Genomic DNA, 13,575 nt, shown 5'->3' on the forward strand with positions numbered 1-13,575 from the left:
TTGTGAAATTATCATTTGAAGAAACCTAATTTGCTAAATGAATTATTTTCTGCTATATTAAAAGCTATTTTTTACTTTGGAAAGTGTTGTAAATGTTGCTCTTGATGTGAAAAAAAAAATATATATCGTTTTATGGGTTGACTTCAGCTCGTGAAATTCTCGATTTCTTTTAATTAATAACCATACATTTTTATGGTTTATAATGCTTATTATAAAATGAAATAAAAGAGATTAAAAATAAAAACTGATCAATAAAGAATTGGTGCAATAAAGAAGAAGTATTAAAGTAAAGAAAAGAGTATCTTTTAGTGAAAACGTATTAAATAGGGTTCAAAGTTCAAGAAGAGAACAAAATGAAAAACTATTTTATTTTATAAGTTAATTGCTAAATACATAATAATCAATTAATAAAGACTTCATTTTCATCAATTCAATTATATGGATAAAATATAGTCTCAACGTGTTTATTTTCTTATAAATTCTACGTTTCGGCCATCCCCGCCATTCTCATTGATCAACAATATATCTTAGTCAATAAACAATAGGACATAATTTAGTTAGGAAAACATAATGCACCCATTCATTAACTTTTATGATAATGTGTTAAATTACGTATATATTTATCTACTATTTTACATATTCTAAGCAGATTCAGTTTACACTGTTTATTACAATCTGTTACTTTATCAACAACACACTGTTTAACCTACCTCACATACACTACCTCACATTCTCCAATATTTTCAATTTCATTTTATTTATTTATTAATGTTATTATTAAAAACATACCAAATTTAACTATATATTATTTAGGTTATATATATAAACATTTTGATCACAAAACATTAATTTTGCTTAAAATTTCAGCATGATGGTGGCTCAAATTTCTTCTTTCTGGTTTGAAATTAACAGTATTATCAATATTTTTTGATATATGAATAGCTTCTAGCGTTTTTATTTTGAAGGTATTAGTTTCTTTATGTAAAAACATTGTATTTTCAAAATCAAAACTATGTTTATTTTTGGATATATGATGCACTAATGCTGTTTTATTAGGATCTTTATCCTTATTTCTTACATCGCTTTATATTTTGTTAATACGCCAAAAGTTTTTTTTTCAAGATTCATAAATTCGATAACTTTCGTCTTTAAATCCCTAATTATTTTTTTAAGTTATAGATACTAATTAAGATGCAGTGAAAATACAGAAGAGTTTTAACATCTGTTATGGTCAGTGTACCAAAACCACTCTAGCCAAGAATAGAACTAACGAATATTTTTTTCTCTCTCTTATTTCTTTATATTCTTATCTCTATTATCTTTAATAAGAAATTCAAGAAAATTTTCTGATATTTTTGAAAAAATATGCTTAAGATTTTTTAATGAACGAATTTAAAGAAATGGTACATTAATAATTCATTTCCACAAACATAATATTCCAAATCAAAATTAACTTAATAATAATCCATTAATGGGAATATTATAGATACTATTGATCGTTATTATGAGAACGTGTGCTTAGCTGTTTCTCTCAGGTGTGACATTACAGCTACATTATCAGTGTCTATATTGATATAGTGTCTACCAGTACACACATGATCATAGCTATGCCTACCTTGTTATTTGAATTATTGAATACAATTTGAAACAATAATATATTACTATTTTCAAAGATCATTTTTCTTAAAGACAATAATATGAAACCTTTTTTTTGTTTATAATTTGGTTTAATGTGAAGACATTTAAAGTGGGAAGTTAAAATGGGTCCTTTATCTTACACCAGAAATATATTAATAATTTCACGTTCCGGCCTGTCAAGCCATTCTGAATTACAAAATATTAGTATAATATGATATTTTGAGTGTGCCATACTCAAAATACTAACCAATGTATATAATTATTGCAGTAGCAATATGAAAATTTGCCAAATTTTTCAAGAATACCCATACCTCACATCACACCTCAATAGTTTTAGATCAAACCTTGATATATCAACAACCCATAGAACAGTAGAATTATTATTTTATTTTTTAAGGTCACATAATATACCATGAGAAATACATGACAAATAATATGACATCGCATATATTCCTACCTATTTGGTAATATGGAAAGACCGAAAAAATTATATATATAAAAAAATATTAGAAATTAGTTAATATATTGCGTAAAAGGTATTCTTAAACATAATTTAATGAGCTTTCCAAAAGTTGTTTAAAATTCGTAAGACCAATAGCTTAGGAGATATGGCTATTTTAATGAAGAAAAGTCGTTAAAAAAAAAAAAAAAAACTGAGTTTTTGCTCTTATGGTTGAGAATCGGACATGAGTCAAGAAGACTTGTTTTGCTGTACACGAGGTGTACCACCACTCGAAATTTATCTAAATTACCTTGTTAAACCTGTATATACCACTTAACATCAATTATGTTAAAAAATAAATAAATAAATAAAGTTTTAAATCTAACTAGTTTTATTCAAATTAAAATAAATTCTATTCCTTAAATTCTTGCTATATAGAACTTATACTATGGAGAAAACATAAAATTAAAAAAAAGGAAATGCTAAAAAAATGAATAATTCTTATGAAAAATTACGAAAAAATTTTAATTACATTAATATTTATTTTCATTTATATTTAAAAAAAGAAAGAAAAAACCTATGTAAATTGAGCCGGAAACGTTTACACTGATCCTTTCAATATTGGTGTAAATTAGATGAAATATAAAATATGTAATTAGTACGAATAAAAGTAAATGTTTATGACATGATAACCATATTGTAAAATTAAATAATTTTTGCCTACGAACTATAAGAATATGAATGTATACATATATTTCCTTTTTTGTATTTAAGTATACATCATAACGTTCTTTACTTGTTAATTTACTCTTAAATACGTAATTTCACTGAACCCTGTCAAAGTTTAAATCTACCAAAGCTAAGATCATAAACATTGCTCCCACCTATGTTTTGGTACGGTCGGAGCATAGAAGTTTAGTTTTCAAAAACCTTACTTAAGTCGTTGTTCTATCCCTTGAGAATTCTCTTAACTTTGAATGATTATTTTGTTTATTTAATAATTTATATAATGGTCATATGCTCCACTCAAGTTGAGTGTTTGCGCCTCAGCCTCCACTAGCTAATTACCGTAGTGACGCAGTGAAAGAGATGCGCTGGGATCTCAAAGATCACTGATCTACCCCTCACAGGTGGGGGGGGGTAGAGGGGGATTCAGGGATCCTCAGGTCGGTAATGTAAATATTGTATATAAGAGTGTAGATGTGACTAATCATTATTTTTTATTTCATTTATTTTTTTTAGTTTGATTATGTACATTTTCTGTATCCTTCTGTTTGTATGTATTTACAGAGATATTTTATCTATTTTTGTGTACTTTTTTCATTTATTTACTTATTTTATTCTTATTTTAGTATGAATGTGATCAGTTATCACTATTACCTAATGCCCAACAACTTTGTGGCAATCTATCAATAAATAAAGTATGCAAAAAAAAGTAATTTATAATTTCTCACTTTATGGATTTATATTATATTATATTGGAGAGGAAGGATTTTTTTAAAATAGAACCAATCTCCTAAATACACTTTGACAGTGAAAAGTAAATAAAATACTAATAAATGCCAACAAAGTTTCATTAGCATAATGAGATATTCAGTCATAGATATAATTTTTTTTTTTTTTAGTATTATAGTATATACCAACATTTTTTTTAAAAAATATGATCTAGTTTAAAACCAAAATATATGATTTTATACATTCATACTTAAGATAAGTTGACATGAAGGATAATTTAATTTGTTTTCCTGTTTCAGGTGATTGAGAATATCTTCTGCCATCAGAACTCTGTAAGTCTGTCTTTTACACTTAATCGATAAAATTATAAATAAACTAAAACATATTTTCTCTGCCTTTTATTTTCAACGTATTCTCGTGAATAGGTAGTAATCAAGAGAAAAAATAAGTTACAAATTATTCATTATAAACAAAAATATATATTTTAGTAGTCAAAGCTTTGAAAATAAATACCCCGGAATTTATTTAACTTTCGATTATTCAAAATTTTATTTTTAAAAGTAAAAATTCAAACTATGTTTTAACTAATATAATCGTTTACAAATAGTAGGGGGGATAAGTAATAGTTTTAAAATATAAATTGAGCTTCTAATGTTGGTAAGTCTAAAAATCGGTTTTTATATTAAGTTTTTCATTTTTGCACAAAAAGAAGAAATAACAACATAATTTTAGTGTGCTTCAATTAGAAATATGATTGTGAGTGAATACTAAATAATTTATCTGAGTTGTAACTAATAGCACTATAGCATTCTATAAGTTACGAACCGATTTAGTTTGAGTGGCGTTCGGAAGAAATTAATGGCGCACCAGTAAAACGTATTCTTAAGTTACGACTTTATTGGATATGTAAATGATAGTTTGATAACATCTGATTATACATCAACATATTATTATTATTATACACACTTTAAAATCAAAAGAAAAAAATGAAAATAAATGAATCATGTAACTTAATTTTTTTATCTGTATTTAACACTTCTATTAAAGTATTTATTAAAACAATTGGAAAATTCTTATATCGATGGTAATATTTTTATAATCTTTCTTTGAGGGTACCGTGATATAACAGGGTATGCTGGTTCATTATATTTATTATTAATCAGGCGTTTAGAACATTGTTTTGACCACACTTTCTAATTCCATTGCATTCACTCATGCATAATTGTAACTTGCGTTTGAGAGTTTTAAGTTATTTTTAATTACAATTATGCAGTTACTTATATTAATAGGGAACTTATTTATTTGTATTTTGGTGCTTTATTATTTTTCGAACACTAAAATATCGTTAAGTCGAAATTCTGGCTACTCAGCCTAGGCCGTGCATGGGTTGTAGGGGGTATTGCTTAATTTTTAACGGTTATTAAAAATATATCAAATATGTTTCCTCGTATATAACTAATTATAATTTTATTAATAATCTTGTAAAATTTTCATGTTTTAAAATTAATTGAATTTTTAAATAAAAATATTGATAAATTGTAAAGTAAAAAATATTTCAATATAAAAAAAAAAGTCCACGTCTCGTCTGAATTATAAGTCAATTTTCTTGTCATACTTTGAACCCGTTATTTTACCTTTCGAATACTTTTTTTCTAATATTTCAAGTTTTTAAATATATCATAAGTTATTTATTTCAATAAAAAACGAATTCCTTATATTAATTTTCGATTCATGGTGTGGTTTTCCATTAGAAATGTGGTGAGGGCAATTTAACTGATTTGTTTTCTAGAAATGAAATTGATCGTTAGTAGGATTTATAATTATAATTATAAATAATAAATAATAAAAGAAGGAGAGCATTTGACTTTTCCGCTCATGTCGATCAGCGGGCAGTGTTAGCTTGGGTGAAGGTTGCGTAACCAACTTAATCAATCATTGTCAGACTTCGAAGACGATTGGCTCCGTTTAATTTTAATTTGGTATTTTTTTTTTGTCTTTTCTCGGTCAAAGTGATTCATCTTCTGGTAACCAAACCTTAACGGACTGTTTATAGGAAAAGGTATAGTTAACTGAAATTAATTTAATTTTTTCCCCATTTAGCGCTATTTTATTAATTATTGATTTAATAGCAGATCGGCCTGGTGGGCCTTACATGGTTAATGGGGGCGGGGATAGTCTCATATCAAAGACACCCCTTACTATTTACTATAAAATAAAAAAATAAGATACAATACATAGATTAAAATAATAATTCTTAATAAAAGATAAAACTAAAGTTAATGACAAAAACAATGACATTTTGGATTTAACAAAATAAATAATTGACTTCTAATGGAAAAAGAAATGAAAGTGAATTTAAGAAAAAGATGAAGAGAAAAAAAGAATTAAGAAAAATAAAATTTTAGAGTGACAATAACAGAACTGATAAATATAGAATTTATAACAGGATGTCCTGCAGCAGCCTGGGCTTCAGTTTTCGGGTTGTGGTTGGGTTTCCCAAGTTGTAGGTCACTGCTCCGGTAACTGTAGGTAACAGGGAGTGGAACTGCATGAACCTTTTTTTGGTGTAATCCTCTATTGTCTCTATTTGTAATTCTTGATGCAATTGACTGTTTATTACAAACCAAGGAGCATCCTCAGCAATTTTTATGATTTTTTTTTTGAGAAGATAGTGGTAAAAAAATAAATTTTTTTCCTTTTCGTAAAGGATGACGGTCCCCAGACTTTACAATCATACATCAGCAGTGGCCTAAGAATTGTTTTAAAGATAAGAACCGCTGTTTCTGATTTTAATTTGGATTTTCTATTTAGGATAGGATATAGCATTGCTAACTTTTATTTAGCACTAAACACTAGGGAAATATTAAAATTAATTTTATAGTGCTATGGTTGGGGATAGTTTGATAGTTGAATATCGATATTCTCGATAATATCGATGAAAAATTGTACGATTCCTAAACAAATGATCCCATGACCGGAGTTTGATCTTTTAGTACAGTAGGTGATTTAAAACATTAAGAATTTCCTTCAACGTTATAAGAAAAATTACTTTGGCACCTAAACATAAACGATAATGGACAACATGAGTTGAAGAAACATGGAAGGTTTACTGATATTTTTTCTTATCCCAGAGCGTAAAACTCAATTCCAGATTTCTGAAGCATAGAAAAATTGTTCTAAATCTAAAATTATAAAATTTTCTAGAAGGATAAATGTGGAAAAAAGAAAACAGATTGAAAATGAAAATATTTTTGCCCTCAAATTGTATAACAAAATCATACAAAAAAAATTGAACTAAGAATATTTTTATGAAAATGACCCTAACAAGTTCTTTAAATTTTATATTTTACTTCAAAATTTTATTTATTAAATTTCTAATTTTATCAGTGACATCATAATAAAAAGTCACCAGTGGGGTAAATATGTACTTGTCTATATACTTTTGCTCCAACTTATTAAAACAAAGGAGATTTTGTGTAAAATAAAAATTGTAAAACAATGGTATGGCGTTGTAATTTCAAAAAATATAACTGATGTAATAAAATAAAGGCTATTGAAATGGACATGTAAAGTCATTGAATTGACAGTGTATCAATAAAAATGATTCACGGATTCGCTAGGCTATATAATTATCATAAAAAAATATAAATCTGTACCTGTAATCTGGGTGTAGTACTTTGTAAGGAAGTACTGTTACTAGACCAACGGTTGTACAAGGAGGTGATTTGGGCCTAATCATGCTCGACCGCCAGATTTTTACCCAATTAAGGGTACCCACTCAATGATCCTGGAGAACTCCCGAACCATGGGTCTGACTCAAGGCTATATTGAAACAGAAAATAATTATCTGCCAAAGCCGGATTCGAATCTAGATTTTCAGCGTTAGTCCAAGCCGTTGAGATACTAACTCCAACATAATTATCATTATTAGTGAAATTAAGAAAATATATATACTACGTTTGAATTTATAGTGAGACAAGAAAATTGTCGTCACTAATGTATTATTGAAAATGAATATTATTGCCACATAGCATTAATTTAAATATACAATATTGATATTTATTGCGAGAACTACTTTATTAACGAGAACTACTGGAGTCGGAAGCAGTAACTACCTCGGGAATCAGCTACCCAAATATCCTGATATTGATCGTGTCTTAGTCCGTGAATTTTATTCGATTATTTATCTTCTTAAACTCGAGTTAACAAATAAACGTAGCCTGCTTCCGCACTGAGGTTGGCGATAGTTTGGTAGCACTATTGAAGGCTGTTGATAGTCCAACAACTATTGATAAGACTATTGCTGACGTCACATTTTTGTCCCAAAATCTCATTGGTATGAAATTAATACATTAATATTCTTAATTAATTATGATGGTATGGTTGAAAGAAGAATTTAAAATATTGAAAAAAAAAAATTATATCTATACCGCTACAACCCTTGAAGGGTCAAGGTGCAGTAGTTTCTAATGAAGTGCTGTTACTGGACCAACGGTTGTGCAAGGAGGTATAATTTACGGCTACAGTGAAACAAAAATTATTATCTGCCACAGCCGGATTCAAACCTTAGTCTTTAGAATTCGTAGCACAGCGCCTTAGCAATGCTTTGCTAGTGCTACAGACTAGGACCTGCCTACTCCAATTTAAAATATTCTGTAATCGAAAATCTCTAAATTAAAGTTTACATTAGAGATTTATCCATTTATCTCTTCAATTTAGTATTTATGAATTGCGAATCTGTAATTTGAAACCTAAAATATTATAGAAATTATAAAATAAATTGCAACTTGAGAAACAAGATCTGTATTTATTTTTTTTTAAGTCGAGGACATTACGACTATAATTTCTATATGGTAAACTATTCCTATCGACAACCTCTTTCTTCATATGTCATTATCAGTTATTTATTATTCCTTTGAATAAAAAATATTCGGTTTTAGCCAAAGAAAAATTTGTTACCTTCTACTGTGAGAATTATTCATCGGTGTTTAGTTTAAATTTAAAGGGAAATTTGAATGAAAAAAGATCTTTCTTGGAACATGAGAATTTCGTATGTATAAAGGTGACCTTTTGCTTTAGGCCATAAAGAAGTGTTTATAAAAAAGCTTCTGCTCTCACCGGAAATCAGTTAAAGTTGGTAAATTACAATTAGTTTTTCTTTTGAGAAGAAAAGTTTTAATTTCACATTTTATATCCTGAGTCAGTGGCTTTAAAAAAATTCATAAATAAATATATGTAAAACTGTAGTTGATAATTATTTTCTATTTCACTATGAGCTGTGGGTTCGGAGAGCCTCCTGGGGTCCATTCAACATCATGAAGTCGGTACCCTTAATTTCTGACCAAATCACATCCTTGTACAACCGTTAGTCTAGTAACTACTTCATTGTAAAGTACAAAGTACTCCAACCTCTGACTTTTCATGAGTTGTAGCGGTATATAATAATATATTTATTATTTTTAGAATCCTTAACTCAGGATAAAGGTTTAAATTGATTGGCAAATAGGTGCATTCTATGGTAAACGTTTACCACCTACAAAGATTTCTTATCAAATACATGTCTCCACTTTTAATTTATAATTTATTGGTAGTCTTGAATCTACTTACATCAATTCCTGGTATTAGGAGATCAATAAGGAAAATAGTATCACATTTCAGTGAGGAAATTGCAGCCATTGGTCGAGCTCCTGTAAGAAAAAATATAGATCAAGCTTTGGTGCTCAAGTCGTCACAGCGGAGATAACAAGAATCCCCTAGGTATGGTATAGCGGCCCTGGTGAAATTGTAAAGATTTACCACATAGAAAAACTGAAAGAATCAATTCCGAGAACTATTTCTGTCATAAAAAACAAAATTAATGAGAATCAACAGGATGTGTCGGCGAGAGATTCGAGTCGTAAGAATTAAAGATAAGCCTATCAAACAGGTTAGAACATTTAAATATCTGGAAGCCCACTTGGGCCGGAAAGGCATCATCGACAGTGAGATTAAGGAGAAAGTGAACGCAGTTGAAAGGATGTTCAAAGCCGTTGACAGAAAAAAAAAAAAAAAAAAAAAATCAAGGCCACAAAATTAGAAGTGTAAATATCAACTTCCCATATTGACGTACTCATTCGAATATGAGACACCGATATATTAATGTGTAGAGGTTTTTTAAATTTATTTATTGCTATTTACATTATAATATATTTAGTAAATTTGATCTCAGTTATAATGGAGTGATAAAGGCCTGTAGAGAAACTACCCATTAGTACCACTCTAAAATGTGTAGAAGTCAAATGAGATATATCAGAGAAATTAGTACAAGAGCCCAAGAGGAGAAAAAAGGCGGTTATCTCATCCCAATTTTTGATTACTTTAATGAAAACTATGTATAATTACTAGTCAAAATTGATGAGTCTGGCAAGTATAGGTAGGGGAATAAAAAATGGCGGCTGTTTCAAAGCGATAAAAAAAAACCTAATTTTTCATTCGGAGCTCTTTATCATAAAAAGTAGGAACAACACAAGAAAACCTAAGAGAACGTCATTTAAAGAAGAGTAAATTTTCTATAATATGAGCCATAATAGAGTTATTTACGTTAAATAGTTTTCTAGATATAGATTTTTAAAAAGCAACATTTCAAAATGTTGTATGGGGCGTACTAAAAGATCAGTAGTTAGTGAATTTATTTTGAAAAATTTATATCTCAAAAACCATTTGACATACAAATTTCTATTAGCACACATATTAAAGATAGTTTAATGAGCTATAAAGTAGTTTATGATGTTTATCTTTGTAGGAGTAAACATGAAATTTGCTAAAATAAATTGATTTATAGTTGTTCGGAAAAATTTTCATTTGGCAAATTTATATTCATACGTGAATATCATAAAAACTACTACCTCTACGAAGATAAGTGTCATAAACTACTTTATAGTAAGTTAAATTTCCTTTATTTTGAGTGTTGGCAGACATATGTGCGTCTTATGAATCTAGAGATATATTTTTTCAAAAATCCAACATTTTATACGAACAACTAGAAATTAACATTTTGTGAGTTTATTTTGTCAAATATCATAAAAACTACTACTCCTACAAAGATAAACACAATTAACTTTTTGTAGTAAATTTAACTAGCTTTAATTTGAGCGCTGGCAGACATCAGTACGTCCAATGGTTTCTGAAATAAAGTTTTTCATAAATCAAATTTATTGTCCGAACAACTATAAATCAATTTATTTTAACAAATATCATGAAAATTACTATTCCTACGAAGGTAAAGGTCATAAAAGTCTTTATAGTCCATTAAACTAGCTTTAATTGGAGTGCTAAAAGACATCTGTACGTCACATAGTTCCTGAGATATAGATTTCTCAAAATAAATTAACTAACTACTAATCTTTCAGTGGATTTTTAAGAAATTTTGCTTTTTAAAAAGCTATATCTCGAGAACTATTGGAGGTAAATAGCTCTTTTAGGGCTAATATTTTAGCAAATTTACTCTTCTTTAAATAATGTTCTCTTAGATTTTCTAGTGTTGTTGGTAGTTTTTAAGATATAGAGTTCTTTTAAGGTTTTGAAACAACCATCAATATTTAATCCTCCTACCTATACTTAGCAGACTTATCAATTTTGACTAGTAATTATACATAGTTTTTATTGTAGTAATTAAAAATTGGGGTGAGATAACTGCCTTTTTTTCTTCCCGGCTCTTGTACTAAATACGGTGTAAAATGTTTGGCAGTTTCGTCCGTAAAAAACATCTTTCATAGTTTAGACCAATTCTTGCAAAGAAATTGTATCTCTAGATATGGATCTGCATTTTGTTTTTTTGCTTAAATAGTGGTGCATCTGACAAAAGAAAAAAGTTGATTTTTTTTTATTGGGCTTATTCAAAAACAAATTTCCTCATCTAAGATCGCTCTTATAGACTGTCCCAAAGTTACTAGGGTTGTCACAAAGTAACCGAAAACTACAATCTATAGAATTTGTAAAATAAAAAAAAATTTTTTGATTTTCCACTATTTTTTCAAAAAATTCAGTGTTACGAGGAGGAAAGATGGCCCACAGGGACTCACTTGTATGATATGAATAAGAAAACTCTCTCAAGGCTGTGTATTTTGGAATAAGAAGCGAGTAAACCTGAAGATTGTGAATCTAACCCAGGATCAGTAGAGATCTGTACCCACCACACAGCATGAGCAGTAGAATGGTTGTAATGATGATAAAATATTATTATAACCTTATAATAATTGGGTTGGGGAGGTGGTCGAAGAGCGCTTGGTTTCGATGGTTTTGAGTTCGATTCCCACCTGTATCAGTCAATATTAATCTCGCAGCGGCATCGAGAAATTACTTTTGAGAACCCTACTCTAGAGCTACATAGGAAAAATTGAAAGCTTTATTTTATAAATAAAATTTATTTTTATCAAAAGAACTCTCCATCTATAACAGGGTTGTCCAATTTAGGTAAAAGCTTATCAGAAAAAAAAAAAATTACTTCGAAACGCTATTCTTTCAAAAGAGATTTTAAAATTTAATATAAACAAACTTATACCCTTATTGCTTATATGCTGATTTATAAGTTAGTTAATATAGTGAAGTGGTTTGTAGTTGTCAAGGAAATGCCCCTATATCTTAATAATTACGCCCTATCTGACCCTAATGAACTTGAGAAGAAATTTGAAGATCCAGAATTTTCAGTTCAATTAATTTTTCTAACATTATTGACCAATGACCTTAACATTTTGAACTCTAGTCTGGAAGGAAAAAAACAAACAATATCAGATTTGTCTGGCATCCCCAATGGGTTTCGTAAGCCAACAGTGTTCAAACACACTTTGGAAGAGAAAAATTCAATACCCTTACCAAGCTGTCTTCAGTTAGGCGAGGAATTTAAAGATATGATTTTCTAAGCTGCTGTTCCCAGATCCTAGAAATAATTGCTAAGTTCAATACCAGATTCTCTTGGAGCTACAATCAAAAAATAACCACCCGACCCACAACTTGGCTTATGGGCAAGCTGACATGTTTCTATAATAAATAAGATCAATATTCGGAAGAATCTACCTATGTGAAAATATGTTTTCGTCGAAGAAGTTTATAAAAAACTAAAATTAAAATCACTATCAGAATTTTCATTTCTGACTATAATTAATGTATAACACTAAGGAGAGAGGTTGCTGCAGCACAATTTGTTATGAGATACAAATTATTCGCAATTTACTGATTAATAAATCTTTGTTTAATCTGCTTAATTGTATTGTTAAACTGACATTTCGTATGCTATTCCGGTAAGTAGATAATAACTTTTTCAATAGAGAATTGGTTGTTTCACTATTTTTTTTTTTTTATAAATGCACTTGTTATATTACGGCAATCAATAGAATAAGACTGACTCCAAGTTCATGTAAGATTTTTAATAATTAAGTCACATTTAGATTTTAAAGGCACATTTTCCGATTTCGTATTAATTTTTGAGACCAAAATTTTGTTTTTTATTTATTTAATTTATATTATATACTTAATGCAGGACAAGTTTTTTTTTTTTCAAAATATTGATATTTCCAACAAACTATTGGTGTCGTGACTTCGGATTTTTTAAAAAAATTTTTATTTTATTAATTTAAAAAAATACATTTAATATGGTCATACCAGATAACATCTATCGGTCGGTGGCAAAATAACGCATAGAAATAATAGACAATAAGTAAAATGTAAATATTACAGTTTAGACTATTAGGGCCTTGTGGAGGCTATACGATTTTTGAACTAGATAAGTAAATATGAATTGATCTCAAGTGATGCAACTAATAATTTAATTAAGAACTATTAACATGAAAATAAAGTAAAAAATAAAATAATAATTATTGGAGAAGTTTGTCGGGGGGTCGGAGGCAACTCATGAGTTGCAAGCCTACCTTCTACGCCACAACCCCTGATGAAGACCTGAAACTCTGGTCGAAACGTCGGCATAAAATAAATAAATATGGTTTTGTTTATTTATGTTGTTCTTTGCTGACCACACCCCCCGACAAACTTCTCCAATCATTAATCTA

The 13,575-nt window shown here is 28.7% G+C and overlaps 1 protein-coding gene across 3 annotated transcripts in view; it reads left to right on the plus strand.

Annotated features, from left to right (window-relative positions):
* The window catches only part of Sox102F (transcription factor Sox102F), a 774,977-nt gene that overhangs the window by 49,226 nt on the left and 712,176 nt on the right, over positions 1-13,575 (plus strand). For all 3 annotated transcript variants that reach the window (XM_067050634.1, XM_067050632.1, XM_067050633.1), the window contains exon 2: positions 3,835-3,867. The gene's annotated coding sequence lies outside the window, so the exon portion shown is untranslated. The remainder of the gene's footprint in view (positions 1-3,834; positions 3,868-13,575) is intronic.

This window comes from Halyomorpha halys, unplaced genomic scaffold (assembly GCF_000696795.3).
Source record: "Halyomorpha halys isolate HHAL.00 unplaced genomic scaffold, Hhal_1.1 Scaffold66.1, whole genome shotgun sequence".
In the NCBI taxonomy this organism is placed as follows: domain Eukaryota; kingdom Metazoa; phylum Arthropoda; class Insecta; order Hemiptera; family Pentatomidae; genus Halyomorpha; species Halyomorpha halys.